The following is a 12214-nucleotide window of genomic DNA, read 5'->3' as shown; positions in this document are numbered from 1 at the left end:
CTTAATCAGGGCCCACACAACTGGCTCTTAGTGTTTAAAGAGTGATTCGATTAAACCAGAAAAAGCGTAAGGATGTAAAATTAGAGAACACAGTGAAGCTTTTTCTACATCTTCGTGGTCTCCAGCTGATTTATGTTATGGGGTGAAATATACGTTATAAAAGTGTTAGTATTTAACTCCCTTCATGAACTCCAGCAGCTCTGAATCGGACAGTGTCTATTCATTGAAGCGGCATGCGAGTGCAGACGCCTCGTCTCTCCACCATCAGCCGGACCCAAACAGAATGTGTAAAGTCAAGCCCAGGCAGTTCTTTAGTGGAATATGTAATGAGTAATGATACACATATTTTCAAATCAGTCCGTTTTGCAGTTTAGAGGTCCAGATTCAGTTGGATTTTTGATGTTATATGAGTTAGAGGGCCCATATCAAAGAAAAACGAATTTTCCTCGCTGTTTTTGAGTTTGGTGTAGTATGTATATATAAAAAAACATAGTGTTTAATAAACAAACACCCAGAACATACAAACATTCATATTACAGCAGTTTAGTCCCGCCCCTCCATGTTGAAGGTATAAGGAGTGTTTTAGCCTAGACAGCTTTTTTGAAGAAGGGCAGCCAATCAGAAGAGAGCTCATTTACATATATCCATCTTAAAGGCTCACTAACAAAAACAGCCTGTTTAACTGCTTAAGTGTGAATCTGTGTCAAAAATTAAGTAACTTAAGGGCTAGTCAAGTCGAGTCCTGAGTCGTTTGAGGTGCGAATCTGAGTCAAGTTGTGAGTTGTTTAAGGTGCAAGTTTGAGTCAAGTCTTGAGTCCAAGTTGAGTCATTAGTTGTTTAAGGATGAGACTAAGTCGAGTTGTGCGTCATTTAAGGGTGAGTCTGAGTTGAGTCTTGAGTCATTTAAGGGTGAGTGTGAGTTGAGTCTTGAGTCATTTAAGGGTGGGTCTGAATAGCTTCATGAGTTGTTTGAGGGTGCAGCTGATGAGACTAAGTCGAGTTGTGCATCATTTAAGGGTGAGTCTGATTTGAGTCTTGAGTCATTTAAAGGTGAGTATGAATTGAGTCTTGAGTCGTTTGAGGGTGCAGCTGAATTGAGTATTGAATCATTAAGAGGTGAGTCTGAATTGGGTCTCCAATTACTTTCTTTCTTGGCATCAGCTTTTGTTTTCTGGCAGTGTGTGAGCTAAGGAGCAGTTTGGGCTCTAGCCTATTTATACCAGCTAGGATACTTTCTCTCCACTGACAACAAAGCACTTTTGTAAGTTGCTCTGAATAAGAAAGCCCGCTAAATTCTGTAAATGTAAATGAGCCTTAAGTTACTTAAGGGTGAGTCGAGTCTTGAGTCATTTAAATGTGAATCTGAGTCAAGTCTTGAATCGTTTAAGGGCGAGTACGGGTCACATCTTGAGTCATTTAAAGGTGAATCGGTGTTGAGTCTTGAGTCATTTAAAGATGAGTCTGATGTAACCCAGTTAAAATAATACCTGTTTTAAATGAATAGACTGTGTGAAATCCCACCAAAATCCCTGTAGATGGCAGCATTGTTACACGTTATGTGTGTTAAGTGTACTGAGCTAAAGGTGTACTGTCTCTTAGAAGTAGCTAGACTAGCAATGCCATTTTGCGATATCCCTGAGTCAGTGGGAATACAAGCTGAGAGGAGGGAGCTGTAGGCCGGAGTGTATGGCTCAAATGTGCCAGCTCACAGCTGAATGTATGGAGAGGGAGACTCGATGTGTACTCTGTCTACAATATATTGTCTCTATTTTTCCTATCCAGTAAACAACATCTGCCAACACCAGTCTGTCGCTCTTCTTCCTTCCTTCATTCGCCAATCCAAAAACAACAGAACACAACGCAGAGTAATCGTTAACGGTAGTGTGTCAGTCAGATGAACAATAAAGACTGGCAGGACACACCCGTTACAATGGTGCCATGCCCTTAAAGGAGGACTACTGGACGGACACCAGTTCGTCCGCCAAGGTTGCTGCATTCACAACTGAAGGGACTGTGGACTTCAAGGGGGAACCGAGCGCAGTCATTCGGCAGGGGTGTTGTGCCCGCGACAGATGAGCACCCATTGCAGAGGAGAGGAGTTCCAGTGGACGGAGCTGATTCAGCGTTCGCTACAGGTGGCTGCTTGCGACGCCAGTTGCGTTACTGCCAGCCTCAACAAACTGTGAGACTGACACCAGCTGGTTGTGTGAATCGCTGTATGCAAGACGGCTCGCCATTGATGGACACTGGGACCAACATCTGGTTGTTTGCTAAGGTTTGCTGCATACACTAGCTTCACCTGCTTCTATGGATTCTGGGTAAAAAAAAAAAAAAAAGAGAAAAAAAAGAAAACCTGAATGCTCTGATGGTTGTGACATTAATTACTTACAATAGGTTTTTTAGGAGACTTTCCTTTTTTTTGTATAATTGTGACATTTTCTCCTCTGATTATATGTGTTAGCATTAATTGTGTTTTCTTGTGAACTAGTCTGTGTGGCGGAAGAAACATGGCAGAGTCAGACACAAGTAACGTGGGGGAAGATAGTAACAGTGAGGGAAATTTAGACACTTTCAACCCAGTGGGTATGGGGAGGGGTTTTTTCAGCAAGCCCATTAGTCCCATGATGCCCGGACAGAGTGTTAATTTGGGTACTCCAGGATTATCTTCTACACATTATGTTGAACGAACTAGGCCAGTTCAGTCCGACCAGAGCCCTGATTTAAGTGCACTTATCACTCAGTTAGCTGAGAAATTGGGAGAATCCATCACAGCTCAGTTGAGGTCAGATAGTGGGCGTAGTGAAGGCAGCAGACTCGGTGTGGATGTGAAACAGAATTCAGAAGTCACTCTGTCTAATGTTAGGCTAGTGATGCAGTCGGACGCTAAGGAGCCTCCTATATTCAGGGGAGATAGTTCAGACAAATACACAGTCCAAGAATGGGAAAATCTCATGATGCAATATCTAAGAAAGCGAGCCATCCCAGTGCAGGAGCATTCTCAGGAAATTCTGGCTAAACTCATGGGCAAGGCAGGTGATGTAGTGCGAATCAAGCTACGTAACACTTCAGCTGATCACTTGTGTAACCCCCCAGTGATCTTTCACATTCTAAAACAGCATTTCAGCGATTTAAACTATTCTAACATGCCGTTAGCTGACTTCTATAACACGCTGCCAAATTCAGATGAGGATGCTATGGATTATTGGATACGCTTGAATAAAACAGTCAATGTGGCTGAAGAGTGTTTAAAAAGGCAAGGCCGCCGTATTCATGATCTAAGTCATGAGGTTAGTATGATGTTCCTCAAACACTGCCCTGATGAGTCCCTTTCCAGGGTTTTCAAGTTCAAAGCTGCAGAGAAATGGTTAGCTTCTGAGATTCAGGAACGGCTAGATGAGTATATGCAGGAAAAGAAAGCCTTGGAAGTTTCGCAGTCACGGAGACATGGTATTCGGGAGCACTCTGTTCACTCCCAGTCTTTTTCACCGGTGCCTAGTTCACCCAGTTTAGACACTTCTTTACCATCTACTCTTGTTCCGGCACAGCCTGAGCAATCAGCTGTGAGTGGTGATTGTGTGAAAATCTTGGTGCAGCTGTTAGACAAACTTGTCACTCAACAGACACAGACGCCCAGTCATAATCATCCTTCCCAGTCAGTTCCTTACAAGGCCTGCAGAGTTTGTAGCGCCACTGGACATTCCACTCTTTCTCATTGTCGGCGTGAAAACCTCTGTTTGAGGTGCTTGTCCCCAGGTCACTGGAAGAAGGATTGTCCATTAAAGGGTGGCGTAGTGTCCAACAGTCAGCAGTTAAAGGTAGTCAACCCTCATTTAGAGTGGAACGATGCAGGTGTAGTTCAGGAAACACTTCATCATCCTGGTGATGCAGAGGCTTTGTTTGAACAGTGTCGCGCTACAATGCCCAGTGGTCACAAACTGATTTATCAGTCCAGCCAGAGAGTGCACACTTTCAGTGAGTTGTTCTATTGCCCGGTTCTGGTCAACTGTCTGGTTTCACTTAAGGGAATGCTGGATTCTGGATCCATGGCTTGTACCATAAACAAAACTGCAGAGGAGAAGCTGCGTGAGGGTGGTGCATTGTCCACAGAGATGCGTTCAGCGAGCAACATTGTATTGGTCGGTTGTGGTGGTGCACAGGCTCAGCCGGAAGGTCTATATGATCTGGAGCTGCAGCTGTATAACACAACGTGCCTTGTTCCAACTCTTGTCGTTCCGGGACAGCGTGATGAACTTATCTTGGGCTCTAACGTGATCAAGCACCTGCTCCATGTAGTGAAGAACAGTGACAATTACTAGGATATGGCTTGTAAGCAGACTGATAGGTGCAGTGAGGGAGTTCAGCAGTTCTTGTCTATGTTTATGGGAGTGGACATGTGGTCGGGGACTGATATGCCTGACAAAATCGGCACCGCCAAGCTTCCCAGAGCGGTCACTCTCAAGCCCAGAAGTGAACACTTGGTGTGGGGCAGACTTCCCGCACATGGTCCCATGTCTCCGGGCAGCACAGTCATTGTGGAACCCACAAGCTCCAGGGCCATACCCCGCAATGTTCTTGTTGGTCGTGTCATTTCTCCCATGTGGGGCGACAGGTGGGTCCCTATGACCATTGTCAACCCATCAGACCATCACATAACCCTCAAGCGCAACTGTAAGCTGGCCGATGTGTCGCCATGTTTGGCGGCTGAGGACTTGGACTTGTTTCAGAGCAACCAAACAATTCAGGGTGCTCCTCATTCCAGCCCTTCGCTCTGTAGTTCTTCCACGAACTCGGCTGGCCCAAGAAACCTGTCAGACATTGGTCTAGGCGACATAGACATTGACTCTAGCCAGCTCAGCGAGTCGTGCAACCGTGAGTTGGTAGATCTACTCTATGAGTACCAGGACATTTTTTCAAAGCATCCACTAGATTGTGGTGAGGCTAAGGGTTATACCCATCGTATCCATCTTACAGATGACCGTCCATTCCGCCTACCATATCGCAGAGTTCCTCCAGCGCACTACCAGAAGCTGAGACAGGTTCTTTCTGAGATGGAGGAGAGAGGCATTATCAGGAAGTCCACAAGTGATTACGCATCCCCTCTTGTGATGGTTTGGAAAAAGGACGGTGGCCTACGGATATGTACAGACTTCAGGTGGCTCAACGCTCGCACCTTGAAGGATGCCCATCCACTACCACACCAGTCGGACTGCCTTGCAGCATTGGGTGGTAATTGTCTGTTTAGTTCCATGGATCTCACCTCAGGTTTTTACAACATCCCGGTCCATGAAAATGACAAGAAGTACACGGCTTTCACAACTCCAATGGGGCTCCTGGAGTACAATCGGTTGCCGCAGGGTTTGTCCAATAGCCCTGCCTCGTTCATGCGCATGATGCTCAGCATCTTTGGGGACCTGAATTTCTTTAAACTCCTCTGCTATTTGGATGACCTTTTGGTGTTTGCTCCATCTGAGTCTGAAGCACTAGGCCGTCTCCGTGTTGTGTTTCAGAGGATGAGGGAGAACAACCTGAAGTTGGCACCGAAGAAATGTCATCTCATGCAGAAACAGGTGAGGTTCCTTGGACACATTGTTGACAGCGGGGGTGTATCAATGGATCCTGCGAAGGTGGATGCCATAACGAAGTTGACTATTCATGACTTGTTCGACGATGATGGGTCTACCCCATCTGTCAGCAGAATTAAGTCTTTCCTCGGCATGGTATTTTACTACCAGCATTTTATTCCAAGTTGCTCTGCTATCGCAAAGCCACTTTTCGCACTGACTGGTGGACAAAAGAGAAGAGGCAAAACCATTAAGATCCAGAAACACCCAGGTACATTCCGCAAATTGTCTCCTGAGGACTGGACAGACGATTGCACTAGAGCATTTCAGGAGCTAAAGAAAACGCTGTTGGAGTGCGTAGTGCTCGCACATCCAGACTTTGCGAGACCATTCATTCTGTCAGTCGATGCATCTCTGGACGGGCTTGGTGCTGTTCTTTCGCAAGTACCTGAAGGTGAGACCAAGGCCAGGCCGGTCGCCTTCGCTAGTAAGACTCTCAACGCGGCACAGAGAAAGTATCCAGCCCATCGCCTTGAGTTCTTGGCTTTAAAGTGGAGTGTGTGCGAAAAATTCAGTCATTGGCTCAAAGGCCATGAGTTCACGGTCTGGACCGACAACAATCCGCTAACATTTCTTCTGACAAAGCCGAAACTTGATGCTTGTGAACTTCGCTGGGTCTCCAAGATTGCTTCATATTCGTTTGACCTCAAGTACTTGCCAGGGAGGAACAATGTCGTTGCTGACGCCCTGAGTCGTGATCCATTTGCTAGGGTCATCAGTCAGAGGTTGTTGGGTGAGCCCTACCATGCCCTGGTGGACGAAGCATGTGCTGTGCATGTCGATAGAGTGCAGAAAGTGTTCCAGATCAGCAGTCAGCCTCAGGTCCTGCATGGATGCTACCCCATGCAGTACCTACAGTTTGCAGAAGATCTTGATAGTGCAGAGATTCATGCTCTCTGTGAAGTCCATTCTGACTGGACTTATGCCACTGAGTGTAGGGCCATTTCATTGACACAGTCTGTTCAGCAGCTGATGGCTGGCCAAGACGTTCTTCCTGAGATCTCTACGCAGGAGCTCAAGTCTGCTCAGCAATCAGATCGTTGCATTTCCAAAGTGTTATCCTTTGTCAGTGAGAAAAAAAGACCTTCTAGGCGACAGAAATGTGGCGCTGACCTCATGACGTTGAAGCTGTTGAGGCAGTGGAACCATTTGGAACTCCGCAATGGTATCTTGTATAGGGTAGTAAAGGACCCTGTTTCCAAACAGAAGCGATTCCAATTTGTGTTGCCACAAGCTCTGAAAGACAAAGATCTCTCTGGTATCCACGACCTGGCTGGTCATCAGGGACAGGACCGTACCTTGAGTCTCGCGAGACAGCGTTTCTATTGGCCAGACATGGAAAGAGACATCCGTAGCTATGTTCGTTGTTGTCAGCGTTGTGTGGTTGGAAAGACTCCTGAGCCTGCTGCGCGCGCACCTCTTGAAAGCATTCATACATCCGCACCTATGGAGATGGTGTGCATAGATTTCTGGTCGGCCGAGGATAGCAAAAAGAGGTCAGTGGATGTACTCGTTATCACAGATCACTACACAAAACTGGCGCATGCCTTTCCTTGTGCCAATCAAACGGCCAAACAAGTTGCCAGAAAGTTGTGGGACAATGTATTCTGTGTCTATGGCTTCCCGGAGCGTATTCATTCAGATCAGGGTACCAACTTTGAGAGTAATCTGATAGCAGAGCTCCTCCATTTGGCAGGCGTGGCCAAATCTCACACCAGTCCTTACCATCCTATGGGTAATGGGGGGACAGAAAGATTCAACCGTACCCTCGGTAACATGCTCCGTGCCCTTCCACTCGAGGAGAAACAGAAGTGGCCGCAACAGATTCAGACTCTCACTTTCACTTACAATGCCACGGTCCATGAAACAACAGGCTACGCGCCTTTCTACCTAATGTTTGGTCGCATTCCCAGGCTACCAGTGGATATTCTTTTCAAGCAAGTGCTGTTTGACCCCAATGTGTCCGACTATGACTGCTACGTCAAATCTCTAATTTCGGGGTTAAAGGATGCCATGGAAATTGCTCAGAGGCATTCATCTGCTGAGCAGCAGCACCAAACGTACCAGTACAACAAACGTGTTCGAGGTCTTCACCTCAACATGGGTGACCGTGTCTTGGTGGCTAACAAAAGTGAACGTGGTAAGAAAAAATTGGCTGATAGGTGGGAAGATGGCGTGTACACAGTTGTCGAAGCGCATCCCGATGTTCATGTTTACAAGATTAAGGATGTCACTGGACGCACACGGGTTGTGCACAGAAATCTATTACTGGAAGTCAATTTCTTGCCTGTGCTTGACACTAATCAATCAGTTGAGGGACATGATGCTAGCCTTGTTTCAGATTGTGATTCCAATCAGGAGGACAGTAATAGTCCATCTTTTTCCAGCTCTGAATCCGATTTGTCAGCGGCGTCTGAAGTACCTGTTCCGCACAATTCATATTGTGAGACTAGGTTTGTAGTTTCGTCTGAGATCTCAAATTCATTGGACATGATTGGTTTGACTGAGTCAAACGTAGGTAGTCCAGCGTTAACATCTGAACATCTACCTATGCCTTGCCCAGATCCAGCCTCTGGTGTAATCGTAGATGGTCCAAATGACAGTAGCTTACACACTGATACAGTAGCCGTGCCTGACTCGTTAGTTAGCACTGATCCAGTTACACAAGTTGACAGTTCTATGAGAACTCGTGCAGGTAGACTGGTCAAGTCTGTTAATAGACTTCCATGGTGCAGAAACCCTTGTTGAGGAATAGGGTTGTCTTGAGTTAGGGTGGATCCTGTTTCGATTAGATGGATCATTCTCATATGCTGCCTGTTTTTTTTGTTTTTTGTTTTTTAAAAAAAGTGCCTTTGTGATTTCAATATGGATAGCCAAGTGCCTTGTGGCGTAAGAGGCGTCATATTTCTCTAGGGGGGGATGAGACCTGATCAATCTTGTCCTTCTCTTAATCTCTGAAGGAGATGACTTTTCAGTTGATGTGGACTAGGTCTACATATTCACTTGTGCTGGTACATAGTCTCTTATGGATCTATGGCTGGGCTTAGTTCTGGTTACAGGATTTTGGTGGATTTCAGGGGGGGTGAATGTAACCCAGTTAAAATAATACCTGTTTTAAATGAATAGACTGTGTGAAATCCCACCAAAATCCCTGTAGATGGCAGCATTGTTACACGTTATGTGTGTTAAGTGTACTGAGCTAAAGGTGTACTGTCTCTTTAAGAAGTAGCTAGACTAGCAACGCCATTTTGCGATATCCCTGAGTCAGTGGGAATACAAGCTGAGAGGAGGGAGCTGTAGGCCGGAGTGTATGGCTCAAATGTGCCAGCTCACAGCTGAATGTATGGAGAGGGAGACTCGATGTGTACTCTGTCTACAATATATTGTCTCTATTTTTCCTATCCAGTAAACAACTTCTGCCAACACCAGTGTGTCGCTCTTCTTCCTTCCTTCATTCGCCAATCCAAAAACAACAGAACACAACGCAGAGTAATCGTTAACGGTAGTGTGTCAGTCAGATGAACAATAAAGACTGGCAGGACACACCCGTTACACTGAGTTGAGTCCTGAGTCATTTTGAGGTAAATTCCTGGCAAGTTCATGAGTCACGGTCATTTCAGGTCATTTAAGGGCAAGTCCAAGTGATATCTTAAGTAATTAAAGGTGAGTCAGAGTTTAATTTTGATTCATTTAAAGATGAATCAGAGTCGAATATTGAGTCATTTAAGGGCAAAACCGAATCGAGTCCGAGTCACTGAGCCCCATCATCAGTAGGCCTTAAAAATCCTCGTATGGAGCAGAGAGACTAAATCATACTGACACGTTTGGCTCCTGTAAGCAGCAGAAACTGATTCTCACTCAGTCACGAACAAAACGAGCAAACTGCTGTGTTTGCTGCGAGGGGTCAGCCGAGCTCACTTGTGTAATCATATCCGACAGCGGAGAGCACTTAGCTGGAACGAATCCAAGCACTTCAGGCCTACGGAGGGTTTCCATCCCAAAAACACATCCGTTTAAAAACACGTCCGTTTAAAAACGGACAGATTTATCCTGATAAATATGACTCAGTCCATTGTGGCGTGTAATGAGGTTTAATAAGGGCCTAATTTCGCTGTCTAACCGTATTAGACAGGAAGCTGTAGGAGGGGCGAGTGTTTGCACATTTGAAATGATTCTTTTTTTTTTCAGTGCACCTTTCACTGTTTTATTTCGGAATGAATAACAGGAAGTTTGCGCTCGTAGGCCGAGGGAGCGACCGGGCTAATCGTGTTCAGTGTGGGAAACAAAAACAGGAGCGGTGTGTTTATTATTCTGTCTGAAATGCAGACGGATGTTTACAAACACGAATTAAACCGTGTATTTGTGCCAGTGTGATTTAATGCATCCTGCATGCTTTAAAAGATTATTTTTATTAGTGCAGGTGTCGACAGAAAAATTCAATTAGATATCATCTCTATTATGTCGAAACCTTGTTTTCCATTTTCTAACTGTATACACTGACGGCACCAGATGTACATTATATGTACATTTCATGATGCGTGGAGAGCAGGAACAGTTATAAAATAAATGATGTGCAGTGGCTGTAATGAACAGTTGCTCTGGGCTTGTCTACAATATGCAAAGTCAAAAATATGAAATATACACAGAACTGTAAGCGGCGGACGCATTACTACATACATTTAAATTATGGGCCACCCAATAAACTTGAAGGGACTGTATGTGTGTAACTACAACTTACCCATTAGTTTCACTGAAACTACTGAATATTCATAGTTGATACTGATTCATGGTTGTACTGAATGATTTGTAGTAGATAGTGAATCATTTATTGGAATAACTAAAAAATGAACAGTAGCTAATGAATAATTCATAGTAGACACTGAATAATTCATAGTAGATACTGAATAATTCATAATAGATGCTGAATTATTTATACTAGATACTGAATATTTTATAGAAGTTATTGAATAATCCATAGTAGACACTGAATAATTCATAAAAGACACTGAATAATTCATAGTAGACACTGAATCATTTATACTAAATACTGAATATTTTATAGTTGTTATTGAATAATTCATAGTAGATACTAAATAATTTATAGTAGATGCTGAATCATTTTCACAAGTACCTAAATAATCAACAGTAGCTGATAAATAATTCTCCTAATATCCATAACAGTTGCTGAATTATTCATGATTACTACATAATTCATATTAGAAACTTTACAATTTATACTAGTTACTTTACAATTCATACATACTGTTTGTGGCTGCTGATTATGTAATGTAGTTACTGAGTCATTCATTTTAGATACTGAATAATTATTATATTTTACAATCATTATAATATTATAATTCACAGTAGAAAGTGAATGATAATGGTTACGATGAATAACTGAATGATAGGCAGTTTAAGGGCTCAGGTCTGAACCCGTCACAGAGCGAACTCTTGTCTAATGTTTATGTTTATGAAGATGATAAAAATATGCCTGTTCTGATGCGTCGGATGGTCTTGCTGCGGCTGTAGCTGCTGTGGCGTGTTTGTTGTATGTAAAAAGGTAAAATCTTGCTGTAGAGTCTGTGGGTGAGTCGTGTGGTCAGACTGAGCGGTGAGGGAGCAGGAATTTCTCAGAAGGCCGGACACAAAGCAGCCTTTCATTCTGCAGAGCCTCCATACTGTTCCACTATCAAACACGCAGGAACCGTTAGAGACGAGACACTTAAAGGAACGTTTGGCTGAAAAATGACATTTACAGAATTTTCCTCCTCAACCCGAAAGATCAGCCGAGACACGTTTACTGTCTGAACTTTCCTTCTTTAGGAAAGAGGATGAATAGCACCAGGAACACCCATAGAACCATTTGCACGGTGAAATGGTTCTATTTTGGTGGATAATGTGTTGTTTATGGTTCTATTAATACCAAAAAGGTATTAGGTTCTTCTACTGTATACAGGCTTGACATTGTAACTGTGGAAAAAATGCTTTTTGATCCATATCGAACTGTATACAACACTATATTCTATCAATCTGAAGAACCATTTCACCATGCAAAGAACCATTCAAGCACGCAGATGGTTCTTTGAGTGTTCACACTAAATAACCCTTGAAGAACCACCTTTTAAGAGTGTAGGTACAATTAATAAAACTCACACACCAATGGGCAAAAGTACGGAGCCCCGCTGGAGGCATCCTGTATATACAAAAATAATGCGTGGCCACAACTTAGTAAGGCGTGGGAATGAAATCGTAGCCACGCATTAGGATCTCATACCCATGCTTTACTAAGTCGTGGCCACGCACTATTTTATTTATACAGGACGTCACCAGCGGGGCTCCGTACAAAAGTATGTTGTATAGCTAAAACAGTAATAACAGAAACATTAGGCTCATAGTCCCAGTGGACGTCTATTTCAGTTTATTAAAGTGGAAAATTCCATAGATTTTTCAGAATTTCTGCAAAATTAAGTGGCTAAGATGTAAACTGAGCGCTTCAGAGTGGTTTGGTGTGAAACTCTGCTCTAAAAGCTCCTCAGTTTAGAGAACTTCAACTCCATTCATGGTGGAGGGAGACATGCAGGGCGCTGTGCGGC

Source organism: Pygocentrus nattereri, chromosome 28, assembly GCF_015220715.1.
Source record: "Pygocentrus nattereri isolate fPygNat1 chromosome 28, fPygNat1.pri, whole genome shotgun sequence".
NCBI classification, from domain to species: Eukaryota; Metazoa; Chordata; class Actinopteri; order Characiformes; family Serrasalmidae; genus Pygocentrus; species Pygocentrus nattereri.
This window is presented reverse-complemented; position numbering follows the sequence as displayed.